Source organism: Lotus japonicus, chromosome 1 (assembly GCF_012489685.1).
Source record: "Lotus japonicus ecotype B-129 chromosome 1, LjGifu_v1.2".
In the NCBI taxonomy this organism is placed as follows: Eukaryota; Viridiplantae; Streptophyta; class Magnoliopsida; order Fabales; family Fabaceae; genus Lotus; species Lotus japonicus.
Window position 1 is genome coordinate 97,019,113 of NC_080041.1, and position 20,188 is coordinate 97,039,300.

Below are 20,188 nucleotides of genomic sequence, written 5' to 3' on the forward strand. Positions count from 1 at the left end.
TGCTGACATGTCAATCTGTAACAGAATTAGTTATTAGGTGTAACAGAATCAGTTACTGTGTAACTGATTCTCTCTCTCTCTCTCTCTCTTAGTAACAGCTTGCTACGCAAGCTTCTCTGATTCTATAAATAGCTAAATGCTATTCATTGTAACTCAACTTTTCAGAAATACAATTCAGTTTACAATTCAGTTAGAATTTCAACATGGTATCAAGAGCAGGGAACGATCCTTGATCTTTTTTCTCTGGTTTCTCTTCTTCTTCACCATGGCTGGTGAAGCTCCAGAAGCTCCTGTGCCAGTGGCTCAACCATCGTTGAGTGCTTCTTCTCTGGTTCACAAGCTCACCTTGAAGCTTGATGATACGAACTTCCTCTCATGGAAGCAACACGTAGAAGGAATTGTGAGAACTCATCGCTTGCAGAGTTTTCTCACAGCACCGCAGATTCCTCTTCGTTTTCTCACTGATGAGGATCGTGAGAATGTGGTTGAAAATCCTGCGTATCAAGCCTGGGAACAACAGGATTCAGCGTTGTTCACTTGGCTTCTATCGTCTCTTTCACCTACTGTTCTTCCTACTGTTGTGAATTGTACTCAGTCATGGCAGGTTTGGGAAGCAGTGCTTGATTTCTTCCACGCACACTCGCTTGCTCAGTCCACACAACTCAGATCTGAGTTGCGATCCATCACCAAAGGATCGAAGAGTTCTTCCGATTATCTGAAGCGTATCAAATCCATTGTGAACGCTTTGATCTCGATTGGAGATCCGGTTACGTATCGTGAGCATCTTGAAGCGATTTTCGATGGCCTTCCTGAGGAGTATAGTCATCTCATGACTATTGTGAGTAGTCGCGAGTTTCCGTGCTCGATCTCGCAAGCTGAAGCTATGGTCATCGCACACGAAGCACGTTTGGAGCGTATGCGTTCGCGTCAGACTCCTGCGACTTCTCCGTCTGCTTTCCTTGCTCAGGCAGTTGCGCCTCCGTCAGCGCTACCGCAAGCGCCACCGTCTGCGCCACTTCCTGCGCCATCGCCAGCGCCGCCTCCTCCGCCTTCATCAGTCGCATCTGAGGTTCATTACGCCTCTCGCACTGATTCAGAGGATCGTGCATATGAAGATCGCGATGATGATCGTTCTCGCTCCGGTGACAATCGCGATCGCGGAGGCTACAACAACCGTGGACGCGGTGGACGTGGTGGTTACAACAACCGTGGACGCGGTGGTGATCGATCTTCAGTTCAGTGTCAGATCTGCCATAAGTATGGTCATGATGCTAGCATCTGCTATCATCGAGGCAACTCTGCTTCCCCTGCACAGAATGCTCAGCCAAACGTGTCTTCCAACACACCTATGCCTTCTCCTTATGGTTTTGGCTCATCTTATGGCATGATGCCTCAGTTTGGATACTCACCTTTTCGTGGATTTCAACCTTTTGGTGCACCTGCACAGTTTGGCATGCCTTTTGCTGGTGGATCTGGTTTTCCCCTTGCATCTGGTGCAATGTTTGCCCCTGGCTATGGATATGCTTCTCCAGCATCATCCACCTTTGGTGTTGGCTTCCATCCTCGAGCTCCACCACCACAGCCTCGTGCACCACAAGCTATGCTAACTTCTGCACCTTCCACTCTAGGAAATTGGTTTCCAGATTCAGGTGCAACTCATCATGTTACTCATGATGCTTCTGCAGTTTCCGATTGTGTGTCAGTGACTGGGAATGATCAAGTGTACATGGGAAATGGTCAAGGTTTGCCTATCACATCCATTGGTTCAGCTACCTTTTCTTCTCCCTTTCACACACACACTACTCTTCAACTTAAAAACCTATTGTTAGTTCCTAATATTACTAAAAACCTGGTTAGTGTTAGCAAATTTGCAAAGGATAATGGTGTTTTCTTTGAGTTTCACCCTTTTCATTGCACTGTTAAATCTCAGGATACTTTTAGGACTCTTCTCCGAGGCTCTCTTGGTCCAGATGGCTTATATTCCTTTGATGGCATGCACTCTTCAACATTCAACAAGGGTTCTCCTCCAGTTTCTGCCCCATCTGCCTTCTCAGTGTCCAAGCCTGCATCTTCTGCAGTTACTTCTTCTGTTTCAGTTTCAAATAATGTACCTAGTCCCACAGCTTATGACTTGTGGCATTCTAGATTAGGGCATCCTCATCATGAGGCTCTGCAATTAGCACTATCCACTTGTAAGATACCAGTTCCTCATAAATCAAAATATAACATTTGTCAATCTTGTTGTGTTGCAAAGTCTCATAGATTGCCTTCATCTTCCTCTACTACTATATATACTGCACCTTTAGAATTAATTTTTGCTGATTTATGGGGTCCTGCCTCCATTGAGTCTTCTGCTGGCTATCTTTACTTTCTCACTTGTGTTGATGCTTATTCAAGGTTTACATGGATTTATCCAATTAAGAGGAAGTCTGATACCAGTTCTGTTTTTCTTCAATTTCAAGCTATGGCTGAATTGAAGTTTAGTTTAAAAATCAAATCTGTTCAAACAGATGGTGGCACTGAATTCAAACCCTTAGTCCCATATTTTCAGAAACTAGGCATTAATCATAGGCTTACTTGTCCTCATACACACCATCAAAATGGTAGTGTTGAGAGGAAGCATCGCCATATTGTAGAAACTGGATTGTCTCTTCTAGCTTGTGCTCACATGCCTACTTCCTACTGGGACCATGCTTTTCTTACTGCTACCTTCTTAATCAATAGACTACCTACTCCTGTTTTGGATAACATCAGTCCTTACCATAAGCTTTTCAACACTCCTGCTGATTATTCTATCCTTAGAGTGTTTGGAAGTGCATGCTATCCTCATCTTAGGCCTTACAATTCCTCTAAATTGTCCTTTAGGTCTAAGGAGTGTGTGTTTCTTGGCTATTCCTCCTCTCATCAAGGTTATAAGTGCCTAGCAGCTGATGGTAGAATTTACATCTCTAAAGATGTTAAATTTAATGAGTTCAAGTTTCCATACACCACTTTATTTTCTCCTCCTTGTCCTGATTCCAATAATGCACATATTTCCTCTATTATTCCTGTTGTTACTTCTGTGCCTCATGTGCAGCAACCAGTTCTTAGTCACCAATCTTCCCAGTCTACTGGCAGCACATCTCAAGTATCTCCTGCATCACTTCAGTCTCCACAGCAGAGTCCAGCTTCTGCAGTCAACAGTTCTGCCACTCCAGCAGCTCCAGTTCCTGGTTCTGGTTCAGCAACCAGTGCATCTGCACCTTCCAATTCAGTCCCTGCCACTGAGTCTTCTCAGCCTCCACCAGTGGTTAATGTGCATCCCATGCAAACCAGGGCAAAGTCTGGCATTGTTATGCCAAGGCTTTTTCCCACTTTGCTTCTAGCACAGGCAGAACCTACAACCACTAAGCATGCTCTTAAAGACCCTAAGTGGTTGGCAGCTATGAAGTCTGAATATGAAGCTCTCATGACCAACAATACTTGGACTTTGGTGCCTCTTCCCAAGGGAAGACATCCTATAGGGTGCAAGTGGGTGTTTAGAATAAAGGAAAATGCTGATGGCTCAGTTAATAGGTATAAAGCCAGACTTGTGGCTAAGGGATACCATCAAGTGAAAGGTTTTGACTATGCAGAAACTTTTTCTCCTGTAGTTAAACCTATTACAATTCGTTTGATTCTTACCTTGGCTGTGTCTAAACAGTGGCATATTCACCAGCTTGATGTGAATAATGCCTTTCTTCATGGTGCCCTCCAAGAAGAAGTATATATGCAGCAGCCTGCTGGTTTTCAAAGTTCAGACAAGACCCTAGTTTGCAAGCTGAACAAAGCTTTATATGGGCTCAAACAGGCTCCAAGAGCTTGGTTTGATAGGTTGAAGACAGCTCTAATCAAATTTGGGTTCAGGGCAAGCTGTTGTGATCCTTCCCTCTTTACTTTCCATCATAAGTCAAGTATCATCTATATTTTGGTCTATGTAGATGACATCATTATCACAGGGAATTTTCTGCCCTTTATTCAAGAGATTGTTCAAAAGCTTAATTCTGAATTTGCTTTAAAACAATTGGGTCAGTTAGACTATTTTCTTGGTGTTCAAGTCCATCACTTGCAAGATAGGTCTCTCCTACTTACTCAGACCAAATACATTGGTGATCTTCTTGAAAGAGCAGACATGGCTGAAGCTAAAGGCATCTCTACACCTATGGTCAGTGGTGCCAAACTAAGCAAGCATGGAGCAGATTATTTTGCAGATCCTACACTCTATCGGTCCATAGTTGGGGCCTTGCAATATGCCACTCTTACCAGACCTGAAATAAGCTTTTCAGTCAACAAAGTGTGTCAATTTCTCAGTCAGCCCTTGGAGGAACATTGGAAGGCAGTTAAGAGGATATTGAGGTATCTAAAGGGTACAATTCATCATGGCTTGCATATCAAGCCTTGTTCTCTGCATTCTCCAGTAGCTCTAGTGGCATACTGTGATGCTGATTGGGGATCTGATCCTGATGACAGGAGATCCACCTCAGGGTCATGTGTTTTCTTTGGTCCTAATCTTGTCTCTTGGACCTCTAAGAAGCAAACTTTGGTAGCCAGGTCTAGTACTGAAGCAGAATATAGGAGTCTTGCTAATACCTCAGCTGAGTTGCTATGGATTCAATCATTGTTACAAGAGCTGCATGTTCCCTTCACAGTTCCCAGAATTTTCTGTGATAATATGGGAGCTGTTGCATTAACTCATAATCCAGTATTGCATACCCGCACCAAACATATGGAACTTGACATTTTCTTTGTTAGAGAGAAGGTGCTGAATAAGTCTTTGTTTGTTCATCATGTTCCTTCCATTGATCAGCTTGCTGACCTCTTCACCAAAGCACTTTCTCCTACTCGTTTTGAAGACCTTAGAAGCAAACTTAATGTGACTGAGAAACTAGTTTCTCACCCACCTTCAGTTTGAGGGGGTGTATTAGGATATATGTAGTCACATGCTGACATGGCATTGCTGACATGTCAATCTGTAACAGAATTAGTTATTAGGTGTAACAGAATCAGTTACTGTGTAACTGATTCTCTCTCTCTCTCTCTCTCTCTTAGTAACAGACAGAATTAGTTATTAGGTGTAACAGAATCAGTTACTGTGTAACTGATTCTCTCTCTCTCTCTCTCTCTTAGTAACAGCTTGCTACGCAAGCTTCTCTGATTCTATAAATAGCTAAATGCTATTCATTGTAACTCAACTTTTCAGAAATACAATTCAGTTTACAATTCAGTTAGAATTTCAACAGCCCATTTTGACTAGGTGCTGAAACATTGGTGTCTAATACAGTTCTTTCTCTGTTATGTAGCTGCGGATGAATTGTACTTCTTAGTTGGCTCTCAGCACATTCCTTTTTGTGCATCCTCACAGGTAAGCTTTATAATGCATACACCAGAAGCCTTTTGAGCTATATGTTCAACAGATTATATTCTTGTTTTTTCTGTTTCTTTCTTTGTTATCTTCCACTTGATTTTTATTTATCTGATACAAAGTTTGAATTATGCTTCTTGTTTTATGCATTGATGGTACATTTGCAACACCTTTGAACCCGAAATTCCTTGCCCTTGGGGCTGATCTTAGTGTGCACTCTTTAACAAAGTACATGGGTGGACATTACGATGTTAGTCAACATGTTCATTAAAATTTAATTGATAATAACTTGGAAATATTTTTCATTTCAGTTACTGGTCGCTAAAAATATGTTTTATTCGTTTTCAGGCCCTTCGTGGTTCCATAAGTGCTTCTCTTGTACTGGTGTCACAAATTCGAAATTTGCATCATATTTTGGGGGGAGCTATTAACACGGTAAGTCATTTCCACAAAGCTGAGCTTTGGCTTATACATTATGGAAGTATTTTCCATGGAAGGATATTGTAATTGATTATATTGCCTGACATTGTGCAAATGTCTTCACAGAATGCGTCCTAGCTATTGATCAGAGGCATGAAAACGCTGCATTTCCGTGTACAGCAGCAGAATTCCACTGCATTAAAGATGGCGAAACTTTTAGAGGCACGTCCCAAGGTACCATGGCATTAATATGCTCTATGTCTTGTCTCCCCTCCCTGCTTATTTATATTATTGATTTGTTATTCTTGTAAAATGGAATTTTTTAAATTTTTTTATAAGTTTACGCATGAGTGTGGTTGAATTGTGTTTTATCTTAGAATTGAAATGTATGGTTGAAGTATATTATTCGATTTTTGCCGACTTTTATTTCTTTGCTATTCATCATTCATCTGGATGATGTGTATTTTTATGTTGCATTTTGCCCCCATATACATTGAAGCTATGTTTGGTTTAGTCTTTAGTGGTGGGGAGGGGCACTGTGCAAGGGATTCTAAAGGAGATGAGGGAAGAGGTTCTAAATTATACCGTGTTTTGTTAGTGGGATGGTGAATGAGGAGAAGGAGATGAGGTGAATGTGTATTTTTATGTTGCATTTTGCCCCCATATACATTGAAGCTATGTTTGGTATTTTAAAACTATTTTACTTTTATTGCACTCATTTTCAAAAAAAGTTTTAGTTTCAAAAATGAGGAAGGACATTTTAGTCAACACAATTTATCTCCCTTCCCAAATCTCCCAATTTTTGAGGGGAACCAAAATTAAATTAGAATGAGTTTTGGCCCCTCCCAATTCCCTCCCTTCCTCCCAAAATTTGAACCAAACATGATAGTTTTAAAATTTCCCTCTTCTCTCCATTCCCCCTACCAAACACTGAAAATGTTTTGCACAGTATTAGCTTAGACCGTTTTCTTCTTTTGTGTAGGGCTGTCTATATGAAAAGCATTGACCGAGATACAGCAACAACTCAACATATATGATGTGGTGTATGTGAAGTACTACGATAAGGTTTGTAACACATGATTTTGACTAAAATTGTTTTCTCTTATTTTGTTTATGCTCATGATCTCGCACAATTACTGTTGGCTGTTTGTTCTATATGTTTATTTAGTTTACCGTTAATTTTATTTCTTAAGAGATTGATTTATATTTACTTTGATTTTTTTATAGATTGTGCATTTTCCCGAACCCCTGAAATTGGATATTGTCCTTAGCTTTCCAGATCACGTCACGACTTTCATCTTCGTTTTGATCCGTGGTATCAGGTTTCATGTCTTTTCTTTTCCCCTCATTTTGCTGCTAGTGAATAATTTATTCTCACATGTAAACTCTGAAAAGAACATAGGTTTGAACTTTGAACTGTGTATTCTCCTGCTGGAGGATTCTGATATAAATAGCATAATACAATCCCTGAAAATCTGCTAAATTGCTATAACTGCTATCCTACAGCTAGCCTATTCTAATTACAGAATTACATAATTATAGCTCTACAATAATGATAGAATTACAGAATTACAGCTGTAAATAAATGCAGGATGCTGGCTGTTAATTCTGCCAGCTAATTCTATTGACTGTATATGTGTATGTGTAGAGTCCTTATTTGGAGAAAACATTAGATGATATGGCTCAGCTAGTTAAAATTTTATGTATTGTGTCTTAAATAGGAAGCATAAGCACTGGATAGTTAACAAATGAGTGGGATGAGGTTCGAGTTTGAATATACCAGCGTTAGATTTGGTAAACGTAGGATGCGTAGGCAGACTTTGAGTATAGGCAGAATGGAGGAGCAGAAAGTAGAGGTGGAAAAGAATTAGAAAGTGGAATAGGAGATAGATTAGATGAGGAGGATAAAAAAGTATACGTTGGTGAAGGTGAATGAGGAGAAGGAATTAAAACTTGTGAAGGGGGTGAAGATGGTGAAGATTTATGTAACATCCCGATATGACGACTGGCCTCACCGTATCAACACGAGTCTTTTCAGTGCGTTTTGTCCTCACTCACGCACTTCCCGAGAAAACTTCTCAGGAGGTCACCCATCATAAATTTGTAACATCCTGATCTGACGACTGGCCTCACTGTAACAACACGAGTCTTTTCAGCGCGCTTTATCCTCACTTACGCGCTTCCTGGGAAAACTTCTCAGGAGGTCACCCATCCCAATATTGCACCAAGGCAAGCACATTTAACCATGGAGTTTTTATGAGTTGGGCTCCCGAAAAGAAGATGCATCTTGTTGTTATGAGTAGTACCAATCAAATCTTTTATGCCCTTCTCAACTGTATAGTCCATCCCTATACAGTCTCGGAATACCTCTTGTTCGGGTGTGAGATCGGTTCGTTCATGTGCCCCTCCGCCTAAAAGCCTGCCAGGAGCCGCTCCTTGTCCGTGCCCCACTGCACCGGCGATCACTCCTCGCCCTCGTCGGCCCAGGGCGTCTCAGTTCTGAATTAGAAACCTAGAGCATCACCTTTCACGTGAAAAAGGAAAAAATAGAAGAGAGAAAGAAAGAGAGGAGCCGCCCCTTCACCACCCTAGCCGCCGCCGCACCACAAGGAGAAGAGAGAGAGAACGTGAGCGAGAGAGAGCGCTTGCGTGGAAGGAGAAGAAGAAGCTTGGATAGTAGTTGTGGTCTTCCTTCTTCATCAAGCATCCTTCTCTTTCACCCTATTTCATTCAAGGAAGCTTCTCTGCTAGTTTTCTGTACTGGTCAGCGGACTTCAGGGCCTATTATCACCCGTTGACCAGTACAGAAAACTGGCAGAGAAACTTCCGCCTCTAAATTAATTTATAAACCAATTAAGCACAAGGTTTAAGGCTATATTCCAACAGCAAAAATCCAGTTAACATGTGTCTCATAACATGCTTTAGTTTCCAGAACCAACAACACTCAACAAGATTTCATAAAAGTATGCCAAGAATCACAACATCACAAAACAATAAAGCCCTAACTGAACAAGCCCTTACCTTGAATGAAATAGGGTGAAAGAGAAGGATGCTTGATGAAGAGACCACAACTACTATCCAAGCTGCTTCTTCTCCTTCCACGCAAGCTCTCTCTCGCTCACGGTCTCTCCCTCTTCTCCTTGTGGTGCGGCGGCGGCTAGGGTGGTGAAGGGGCGACTCCTCTCTTTCTTTCTCTCTTCTATTTTTTTCCTTTTTCACGTGAAAGGTGATGCTCTAGGTTTCTAATTCAGAACTGAGTGAATGAGAAAACCCTAATCACACGGCCAACACACACACAAGGCCCAACTTGATTTCAAATCTCATATCTCCACAATTCTCAATGAAATCTTCTAATTATTGAGATATAAAAGATATATTCAGCCCTTATATCAAAGAGAAACTGAATATGCTCATTTAAAAATTAAAGGAGATAATATTTTTCCCTAAAACAAACCCTATCACATCAAATCAAACCAAGATTTTCTCTTCAAACCAAGATTTTCTCCAAAACCAATCCAAACAAGATCTTTTCCTTATCTACGCATGGGAAATTCGGCCATCACCTTGCTTGGCCTCCCAGCAACACGTCCAACACCATTTCTAGGTCAAAATCTCTTGAAAATATTTATTTCCAAAAATGAAATTAATTATTATTTCAATAATAATAATTTTCCACTCTCCATATTACATAATTTTAACTTATAATTCACCACCACTCCAATATTATTATTCGTCCACATAAATAATTAAAACATAATCCGGGTCTTTCAATATTACCCCCCTTAAAATAGTTTCGACCTCGAAACTTAAGGGTCCGCAAACAACTTAGTTTTATAAATAAACACGTGAACATCCGTAAATAAACACGTGAACATTGTGGAGCGAATCAAATTAAAGAGTGTGAAATTGTTGTGTTATGAAATAAAATCATAACAAGATGTAGCTGGAAAAGATAGTTAATATGACAAGTTTTACCAAACGAGGTAGACAATTGACACAACGAGATTGAACAAATACAATCACCAAAGCATGCTCCCTCTATGGTGTGATCTACAATAGAAAACAAAGCAGAAAAAAAAATTAGACTTCCTCTTTACTGATATCCGAACAAGCTTCACAAATTCAACATGGTTATCTCCTGTCCTAGTGGAACCAGATGCACATCCATCTTGCGCAGAAGGATCAGTGGAAGTTCTAGGATTGCTCGGTTCGGGACTGCCAGGAAAATTTGGAATAACCAAATTCAAAGTTTCAAATAGCATGGTGGCCTTGTCCATTGGGGGCCATAGAACGGAAGCAGCTACTCCTATTTCTATTGATTTCTGATCGAATAAAACAAAAAATAAAATTTTAAGTGACCAACATTTCAAAAAGAAAACATTGTTTAGTGTGTAGCGTGTAGTGTGTCATGAAGGAAAGAAGAAGAATAGAAACTTACACTTACCTTTTTATAATGCTTTATTTTTCCTTTCAAAAACCTGAGTCTTTGAATAACCTCTTTCAGTGTTTTGGTTGTAGAGTTGGTAAAGCATAGGCCAATGCTTAATTCATTAAAATATCCGGTGGCCAATTCTCATGTATTTTTATCATCCAGGCTAGTATCGGCAAACTGACCAATAGAATTTTTCATTTTTATGAAAATTCTTAAAAGAATTTTGTCATGATCGAGCGACCAGCCAATAGAGGTTGCTTTCTTGTTTTGGTTCATCTTGTATCTTGTCTAACAATTATAAATTTAACATTTTAGAACTAATTTAACAATTCTGAAATTGCACAAACATCTTGTGTGCAATTTCAGAAACCAGCAATATCAATCAGAAAAATTCTCAATAGAACAAATCCATCTAAACAAATTGAGTTGAGTATAATAGGAAAACCAGAGAAAGAGAAAAAGATTTGCATATGAAATATTCACTATGAATTGTTAACCGATACAATGAGGATTGAATCCTTATATAGGATTGAAGAAGCTTGCTCTACAAGCTAAACTAACAGCTAAGCTAACTCTAACTGAATGGTAACAACCTCTAACAGAATTGACAGCTGTTCCTCTAACAGAATTGACAGCTGTTCAAAACAGAATTAACAACTGTGTCCAGCTGGCATTCCAGCTGGCACACACACACTAAGCATAACCAATATTTTCATATCACCTATATACTCTAATAGAGTAGAACTTTGATCCACATCAGTACTAGAACAAATCCATCTAAACAAATTTGGTTCGAGACATAAAACTCATGCCAATTCCTACTCATGCTCAACTAGCTGACACATAAAACAAAAACAAAAAAAAAAACAAAAACAAAAACAGATACCAAATCTTAGACAGCAACAACAAAGGGAACCAACAAAACACATATGCTGAGAAAGGCATTAAACCAATGGCTCAAAACATCAAATGAAGCTTGCTTTCTTGTTTTGGTTCATCTTGTATCTTGTCTAACAATTATAAATTTAACATTTTAGAACTAATTTAACAATTCTGAAATTGCACAAACATTTTGTGTGCAATTTCAGAAACCAGCAATATCAATCAGAAAAATTCTCAATAGAACAAATCCATCTAAACAAATTGAGTTGACAAAAACAAAAAACAAAAAACAAAAACAGATACCAAATCTTAGACAGCAACAACAAAGGGAACCAACAAAACACATATGCTGAGAAAGGCATTAAACCAATGGCTCAAAACATCAAATGAAGCCTTAAAACCGAAAGGCCAAAGCTCAAACAAAACACATACATCAATGCAATAAAGGAACTCATACATGCATGTTTGATTGTGAAGAATGAGCAAAAAAATCATGAAGAAGATAATGAAGATACCGTTGAAGGAGGGGTCGATGAAGAAGCCGCCGATGAAGCAATTAACTCTGTTTTCGCCGCCGATGAAGCAATTAACTCTGTTTGCGCCGCCGATGAAGGGGCCTTGGATGAAGAAGGGGAATATGAGAGTAAAGCGTATTTCCTTTTATTCATGACAAGGGCTGTCTTGAATTAATTTGAGGTGAGAGAAGGAGGTTGAGGGAGAAGGAGGTTGAGCAAAGGCTGTGTTGAATTGATGAGATTGGATGTTTTCCAGGTGAGAGTTAGCTTCAACGGATATCAAACACCCCAAGACACAACTGATCAATAAGAAATGAAAGACTTGCTTCATCTGATGCCTTGGCACAACAAGGACAAAACGGTTAAAGAAGGAAGCGCATCTAGACATGAATATTCAAAGAGTTATCTCAAGACAAATGAACCACACTATCTCAAGTCAACCCTGAGCTTGCACTTAAATGAAATACCTTCTTTGAGCTATTATGCTTCATCATCACTTCTCCACATCAGTGATAATCTCAAGACAGTGAAACATGATAAGTAAAACATAAATCTTCTCCGGTTTAAAAAGATCTTTAAGTCAGGCCACAAAGCTCATTTTGTCGAGTACTTCATAGATCAAGCTTTTGTCTGATAAAAAGCTACATCTGATGGATTGTCTCTGATCAAACCCACAACATACAACTATAAAGTCAGAGCTACAATGACTTCTATTATGGACTAAAAAAATGAACCATAAGAAAGTACGAGGTCAAGCTTTCATGGAAAGAGAAAAGAAAGTACAAAAATTTATTTATTTATTATTTTCAGTACTCTTCTCTAATCTAATATCCAAGTGATATTTTCCAAGCACTTAGAACGATCACAAACATTAAATGCTCAATTTCTAGCTTTTGGAGAATAAAAAAGAGGCCCACAGCGAAAGAAGCAATCAAGTGAAGGAATACACAGAGAAAACAAAACCCAAAGGAGGACCCGACCCCAATACAAAGATTTGCAACGTTCATATTCACAACAATCATATTCTCAAATCTCAATCATCTTGTCCTCCAAACTTCTTTCTTCTCTCCATTGGGTAAGCTCTTCACTTCTACTCATTTCCATGCTCTTGTCATAGAGCACGCTTCCTAGTTTGGGGCAATTCCTCATATGGCTTGTCATTCTCTCCAAGGAGTGAGAAACTACGGTAAAAAAAAAGTTCACGTATACTCATTTGTTTGCTTTTTCTTTCTTCGTTCATTTCTCTTTTTTCTTTTCATATTTTACATTTGTATTGATTGTTCTAGTACATTTATATTAGGATTTCCTTTTGTATTTTTTTCTTTTGTGATTTGTAGTTCTCTTCATTTGTAATTTTTTTCTCTTGTTGAGTACTTTGGACTTTTCTTTTTTGGATCCTTTGGTTGATCCTTATCTTGTTTCGTTTGGTTTGTTTGTGTGGGTGAGTAGAGACTTTGGACTGTGGACTGTATTGGAAATAGGATCATTTGGAGTGATCCTCGAAGGGTGTGTTTTTTTATTGCTTTAGTACTTGCTTCTTTCGCCTAGTTACCTTCATCATGGTCGATGCTTTTGGGACTTCTTCATCTCAAGTGTTTTCTTTTAAGTCACAAGCGCAGCTAAATTTGCAAAATCATGTGAAGAAAGGTAAACGAGTGCCTAAAACGATATATGGAGAGAAAAGTCATATAGTAAGGATAAGAGTGAGTTTAGGTTCCTAGTTTTTTTATGAGTTTCATGTGGATTTTTATAAAAATAATGAGAAAAGTCATATAATGAGAAAAGTCATATATGGAGAGAAAAGTCATATAGTAAGGATAAGAGTGAGTTTAGGTTCCTAGTTTTTTTATGAGTTTCATGTGGATTTTTATAAAAATAATGAGGGTAAACAAGAAAAAAAAAGGAGAGAGAAGAGGTGAAAGAAAAGAAAATGATGAGATAAAAAGTATAAGAGGCCTTGCATATGACATCGAGCTATTACCTAGTACCTCTTTACATATTAGTTCTTTATGTGTTCCTTATAGTTTATAAGACTAATAGACCAATCTAGCATACTTTTTACAGGTTGAGCTATTTTTTCATATTTCACCTCTACAGCCTCTCTATGCATCTTCTCGACCTATCCTTCTTCTTTACTAAATTTGGAAGACCTTTCCTGGAAGACCTTTCTTGACCTTGGGTCATTCGTAAATGCAAACGCACATATGGAGGGATTTTGCGCTCGGAGTGTATTTTTGCAATACCTAACATGTCTAGGAATTCTCGAATTGATCGATCACCTCATTCATCTTTCGAGAACTAAATTGATTGCTTAAAAGTGACCAACCCCATATATTTTAGAAAAAAATAACTACTTACTGTAATCAATCAGATGAATATTATTGTCAATACAACATATTGATTGGCTAGAGACTTTAACGGGTCCCTGACTCGTACAAGTAAAAAGTGGTGTGATTATGAATTAATTAGTATGATTGGGTTTTTTTTTTTTACAAGGAGGGGCTAAGCCTCGAACACGCTACACTAGCATGAACTAGGAAGAGAGAATGGGGAGCCCTTTAATAAGATTATTTGCAACTTATGATGATATGTTTGTATATTTATTATTATTTGGACAGGTCCCGCCAAACAAGATACTTGCGAGACCTTAACGTTAGGACAGCGCCAGGCAAGGCGAGTCAACAGAGGAGCTCATTAGTGTCCAGATAGGCTTAGTTAGGCGTATGGGTTGATATTAAGGCCCAATAGACCATAGACAAGGCCCAAATGTAATAGATTTAGGTTTAATGAACTTTTGGAAAGTGTTTAATTTTAGAAGATGTTATACATCCTTATATGAATCTGAACTGTTTGAGTTACGAAAAATAAATGAGCTTCAACCTTGATGAATAAGGAAGTTTAAGGTGATTTTAATTAAAGATATCTTTGCTAATGGTTTGTTATATTTCCGGCAAGACAGGCTCTTGAAAAGATGTTAAAGTATGTTTGATGTGTGATCCGAAACTGGTTACATTGATCTTAATGTATTTGCTGTCACTTTACTGTCTTGATTTGGAATAAACTCTAAGCTGGAATATCTAAACAAAGCAAGTAAGTTTATCATGTTTTGATGGAGAACCTATGACATAGAAAATTCACATTTCGAGTTACTTGAAATTTACTTTGTTGTGACTCGTAGGCACATAGCAATTCCTCCTATGAATAAATTTTGCTGCAAACTACTGTTCTCATTACCTCCTACTCATCCCCAAATGACTCCTACATGTGTGAAAAATTCTCTATGGATTAGACCTGATTTGAAAGCGATATTGTTTGGATGCTGTTACAAAGATGTCTCAAATGAGACATTGATATGCTAGCTTAACTCTATCTAGCTTGCATAGTTCTGCTATTTTAGGAATTGTCCGCCGCTGGTTCTGATTTTATTTTTATTTCCTCACTATGGCTCTATTCCTATACAGTCTAGCATCCATTGTTGATAGTACTCGTTTCATGTGAATGTGAAGCTTTCCTCAATATACAAATACATGATCAGGTATCTTTTATGTGAATGTACTATTTCCCGGCAGAAGGACTTCTTGTTATGCGTTATGCTTTTAATTTTGATTATGGTAAAACTTCCACACCATTGAAATTTTGTCATTCACAAAATGCAAATGAATTTGATATTAATATGTTGTCTACAATCTATATCCAAAGATGCAATTGAATATTTGTATGCGATGAGCAAGTACTCGCCATTTTGTATTCTCTTGACTTCTATCTTCATGATTGTTTACTACCTCTCTATTCGAACGAAGGCACCATTTCCAAACACACGCCATTTGATCTTGTAATGGAATTAATGACAAGTTCAAAAGAATGATTTTACAAGTCAATAATTCTCCATGGCTATGTGTTAGGCTGAGAACATGTGACTGTGTCGTTAGGACCAACTATGTGCAGCGTACGTTGCATCTCCAAACCTGGGCTGGTCCCGCAGGCTATATGTTGGACAGGGACCACACGGTTCAGCGAGCTAGGAGCCGCTTCATGTGACTTGGTTGATCACATCTCCAAACCTGGGCTGGTCCCGCCGACTACACGTTGGATAGGGGCCACACGGTTCAGCGAGCTAGGAGCCGCTTCATGTGACTCGGTTGATCACAACTCCAAACCTGGGTTGGTCCCGTTGACTACACGTTGGATAGGGACCACACGGTTCAGCGAGCTAGGAGCCGCTTCATGTGACTTGGTTGTTCACATCTCCAAAACTTGGGCCGGTCTCGCCCATAACATGTGGGATAGAGATCGCACGGTTCGCGCTTTAAGAGCCGCAGTAAGACTTGGGGCGCGAATGAAGCGACCTCACCATGAAGCGAAAATAGTCTTAAGTTTAAAAGTATGATTTTACATGTCAATATCTTCAATATGACTCTCCATGGCTATATGTTGGGCTGAGAACATGTGATTGCGCTGTTAGGAACGACACTATGCAACAAATTTTGGCGGCTTGATCTCGTCATCTTATCATTGTCATCTTAGATTAAAGACGTGCTTTGTCTTCATGCTTCAGACTCGGCGTCTTGCGAGAATGTGCACTGGTCAGATACTTCCCACATATAATGACCTCTTTAGGCATGGGTGGTAGCAAATGTATTTATTAGTCGCTTTATGGCGAGTTGTATGTCCACTAAGCCATGTTGGCGACCTATATGTTTTATAGAGGGCACACTTCACTTTCAAAGTCGAGATTATAACGGTATAACCTAGAAGGCTAGTTGTGGGGGGACACCCGGGGGTATTGGTCGTGACCGCCAGTCGAAGGGTTATCTCCATAATGAGTCGTCTAAGGGCGGCACATGTTCTTTGAGACTTGAGACAATTAGGACACGCACATGGTTCAGACGAAGTTATAAAAACTAAGTTTGTCTTATTTATGGTTCAGGTACTATATAGCCCAAAGCTTAGTGAAATATCAAATTAAGATATATTGACTTTTACAATCCTAATAACATAATCTGCACAGGTTGTATCATCTACCAAGGATGAACAAAACATTTATCGTCTGATTAAGCTTCAACGGATATCAAACACCCCAAGACACAACTGATCAATAAGAAATGAAAGACTTGCTTCATCTGATGCCTTGGCACAACAAGGACAAAACGGTTAAAGAAGGAAGCGCATCTAGACATGAATATTCAAAGAGTTATCTCAAGACAAATGAACCACACTATCTCAAGTCAACCCTGAGCTTGCACTTAAATGAAATACCTTCTTTGAGCTATTATGCTTCATCATCACTTCTCCACATCAGTGATAATCTCAAGACAGTGAAACATGATAAGTAAAACATAAATCTTCTCCGGTTTAAAAAGATCTTTAAGTCAGGCCACAAAGCTCATTTTGTCGAGTACTTCATAGATCAAGCTTTTGTCTGATAAAAAGCTACATCTGATGGATTGTCTCTGATCAAACCCACAACATACAACTATAAAGTCAGAGCTACAATGACTTCTATTATGGACTAAAAAAATGAACCATAAGAAAGTACGAGGTCAAGCTTTCATGGAAAGAGAAAAGAAAGTACAAAAATTTATTTATTTATTATTTTCAGTACTCTTCTCTAATCTAATATCCAAGTGATATTTTCCAAGCACTTAGAACGATCACAAACATTAAATGCTCAATTTCTAGCTTTTGGAGAATAAAAAAGAGGCCCACAGCGAAAGAAGCAATCAAGTGAAGGAATACACAGAGAAAACAAAACCCAAAGGAGGACCCGACCCCAATACAAAGATTTGCAACGTTCATATTCACAACAATCATATTCTCAAATCTCAATCATCTTGTTCTCTTGCATTATCCCTTTTTGTAAATAATTTATTTATTTTGCATTATTCAAATTTTTTACACCAAATTTATTTGTCTTTACAAAAACACACCTCGACAGGGGAGGCAAATTTGATTCTAGGGTTTTGCGCAGAACCTCATTCTACCCTCTGCTTCTGTCTCACGTTGGGTATGTTCTGGTTTTCAGCTTTCCATTGATGATACAATAGTTTTTTCCTATTCTGATTTCCCTTTTTCCTGCTTGATTTTCAATTCTAGTCAAATATTTCATGCGACTTTATTTTAATGTAATTTTGATATTTGAATATTGTTAGATTCATAACCTTGTTTTTGTGGCAATATACTTTCTAGTTAAATACCAGTGCATATTTCTCAGAAATGGTGGAAGAATGGAAAAACAGAAACATGATGGCAAGTTTAACTTTACCATGCTTAGCTGCAACCATATATAATTGTTGCAAATTGTGATAGTCTCCTAGTTGTTTAGATTTCCGTTGGGTGACCCAATCCAACAAGTGCATTCAGTTGAGTGAATGTGCATTGGAAATCATGATCCTGATTTACTAGGTACCAAATATTGTTTTGAACTGAACCAAACATGCACTATACGCTTAGTTAAACATAACTTGAATCTCTACTTAAAACATGCTCGGGAGTTTGATTGTTCATTCAAATTGATGATTGTTGTTGATTGATTATTTAATATATGCATTTGATTTTATTATGTAGTAGATGTCATCACTTATTTGGAATCTGCACTGTCTTTGCATGTTTACTTAATGCTCCAGTTTATCAACCATTTAGTGTGTATTTTGATACAAGTTGAGTATAACGTGAATAGACTTTCATCCCAATTTATAAGAAGAGTTCCTTTAATTTTTTTACCATGAAGTGCATATGCCAACAGATATCAACATAGTTTTAACACCTCTAACTAAGTTGTCATTCAAGGGGTATAAAGCTTATTCATTTAGGTATATGATACAAAGCTGAATTCATGATATTTATTCCCAAGCACAACTAAGTTTTGTATTAAAAGTGTCTCAAAGTCAAAATGTACATTGGTTTTACATAAAATTTGTGTTTTGACTTTAGATGTCAGTGGTAGCGGCTGCATTACTAATTTTATTTTCTTCTTAACTGAAAAAAATTAATTGCAGTTGATATAGAATAGTTAATGGTATGTAACAGTATTTCATTTGTCTTTTGCTAGAGTAAGGAATGGGTGACAAGAAGAAGAAGGCTCAGATGTTTGTGAAACTAGTATCTGCTGCTGGGACTGGATTCTTCTATGTAAAGAGGAAACCAAGGCAGTTTACTGAGAAGCTTGAGTTTCGAAAATTTGATCCTAGGGTTAATCGTCATGTTCTTTTTACAGAGGCTAAAATGAAGTGATATGGTACCCTTCCATAGTAATGATCCATTCTTGTGCTGCTTTTTGCAAACAGTTACCACATTTGGTATTAGAGGTTGTATTAGATGTTGAATCAGGAAGCTTATTTTCACTGTTTATGTCACTGCTCTTTTTTAGGCAGACTGGGTTTAAGTATTAGGTATATGCTTCTGCTGTGATGTTTATGCTTGGTTGATTAATAATGGATTCTCATTCGTTTTTCTGAGATTCAAATGCAAATGGTTGACAAATGACATTTACATCAAATAACTGGGAACCTTACACTCCAATGAGCGATCTTGCAATGCTATAAGATAGACCGATACAAAACACTGTATATGCCGTCGAACTGATAAAGAACTTACATAAACGAAAAAAGAAAAGCAAGGCCGACCCTATATTCTACTTCGTTCTTGTTGATTGATTCCGAAATCATTAATTTCTGAGCAAAAAATTGTTGTTTTACTCCTTTTTTTTATTGGCTGTAGCTTTCAAAACTTCATCTGACTATTTAGATGTTGCAAATTTCCGAAATCTGGCTCAGATGTTTGCTGCTGGGTGAAAGAGAGTAGTTGTGGAGGGAAGAAAATATCTCAGTAAGAAAGTACGATAAATGAAGGATCCACTTTGTGTGAGTAAGGAGCCCCCATTTGGGGCAGAGAACCCTCTCATGAGCGCAGGCAGAGAAGACTAGTAAAAGGAAGAGAGACTAAGCGCATGTTCGTTTTGGTGCTATAGCCAACGTAAATGTGATTTCATGTCTATTAAGATATCAACCAACGGAAAAATTAGAATTTGTCATGTAGAGTTTAACGTGAATTGGAGAATCATAATTTTGACATGTTTAATTCAACGAAAATTCAAACACACACTCTAAGTTTTTTTTTAGAGGAGAGAAGAGAATAAGTGGTTAAAATTCTCATTTTCATTAAGAACACAACACTGAAAAGATTGATTCATCATATACCGAATACTATAAAGAGGAAAGCATTTTGTTAATTTGAAAAAATATGAACTAAAATTATTTTTAAGAGTAGGGAATGAGTCTCAGCGCGGCTAAAAAAATATTATGATGAGGATAAGAACAAGCTAGATGGGCCTCGTTGTCCCACTAACCAAATATCAGCATATGCATACCTTCCCACACACAAAAAACTAAGTCAAAATAATTGCAAACCCATTCCCAAATTTCCTACACTTTTATAACAAACTAGTAAAATCAAAATTAGTAGCTTCGAAGGGATAAAAGCAGTACATGCTAGAAGATAAAAGCAGGTCATTTTAAAATAAACAGAACTAATTAAAACAATGAAGTTACCGTACCATCGAAC

The 20,188-nt window shown here is 38.2% G+C and overlaps 1 long non-coding RNA gene across 1 annotated transcript; it reads right to left on the reverse strand.

Annotated features, from left to right (window-relative positions):
• Positions 1-9,727: 9,727 nt before the first annotated feature.
• On the reverse strand, positions 9,728-12,341 carry LOC130728156 (uncharacterized). Its single transcript, XR_009015583.1, has 2 exons — positions 11,630-12,341; positions 9,728-10,520 (listed from the first exon to the last, which is right to left on the reverse strand). It is a non-coding gene; the product is annotated as an uncharacterized LOC130728156 (long non-coding RNA).
• Positions 12,342-20,188: the final 7,847 nt, after the last annotated feature.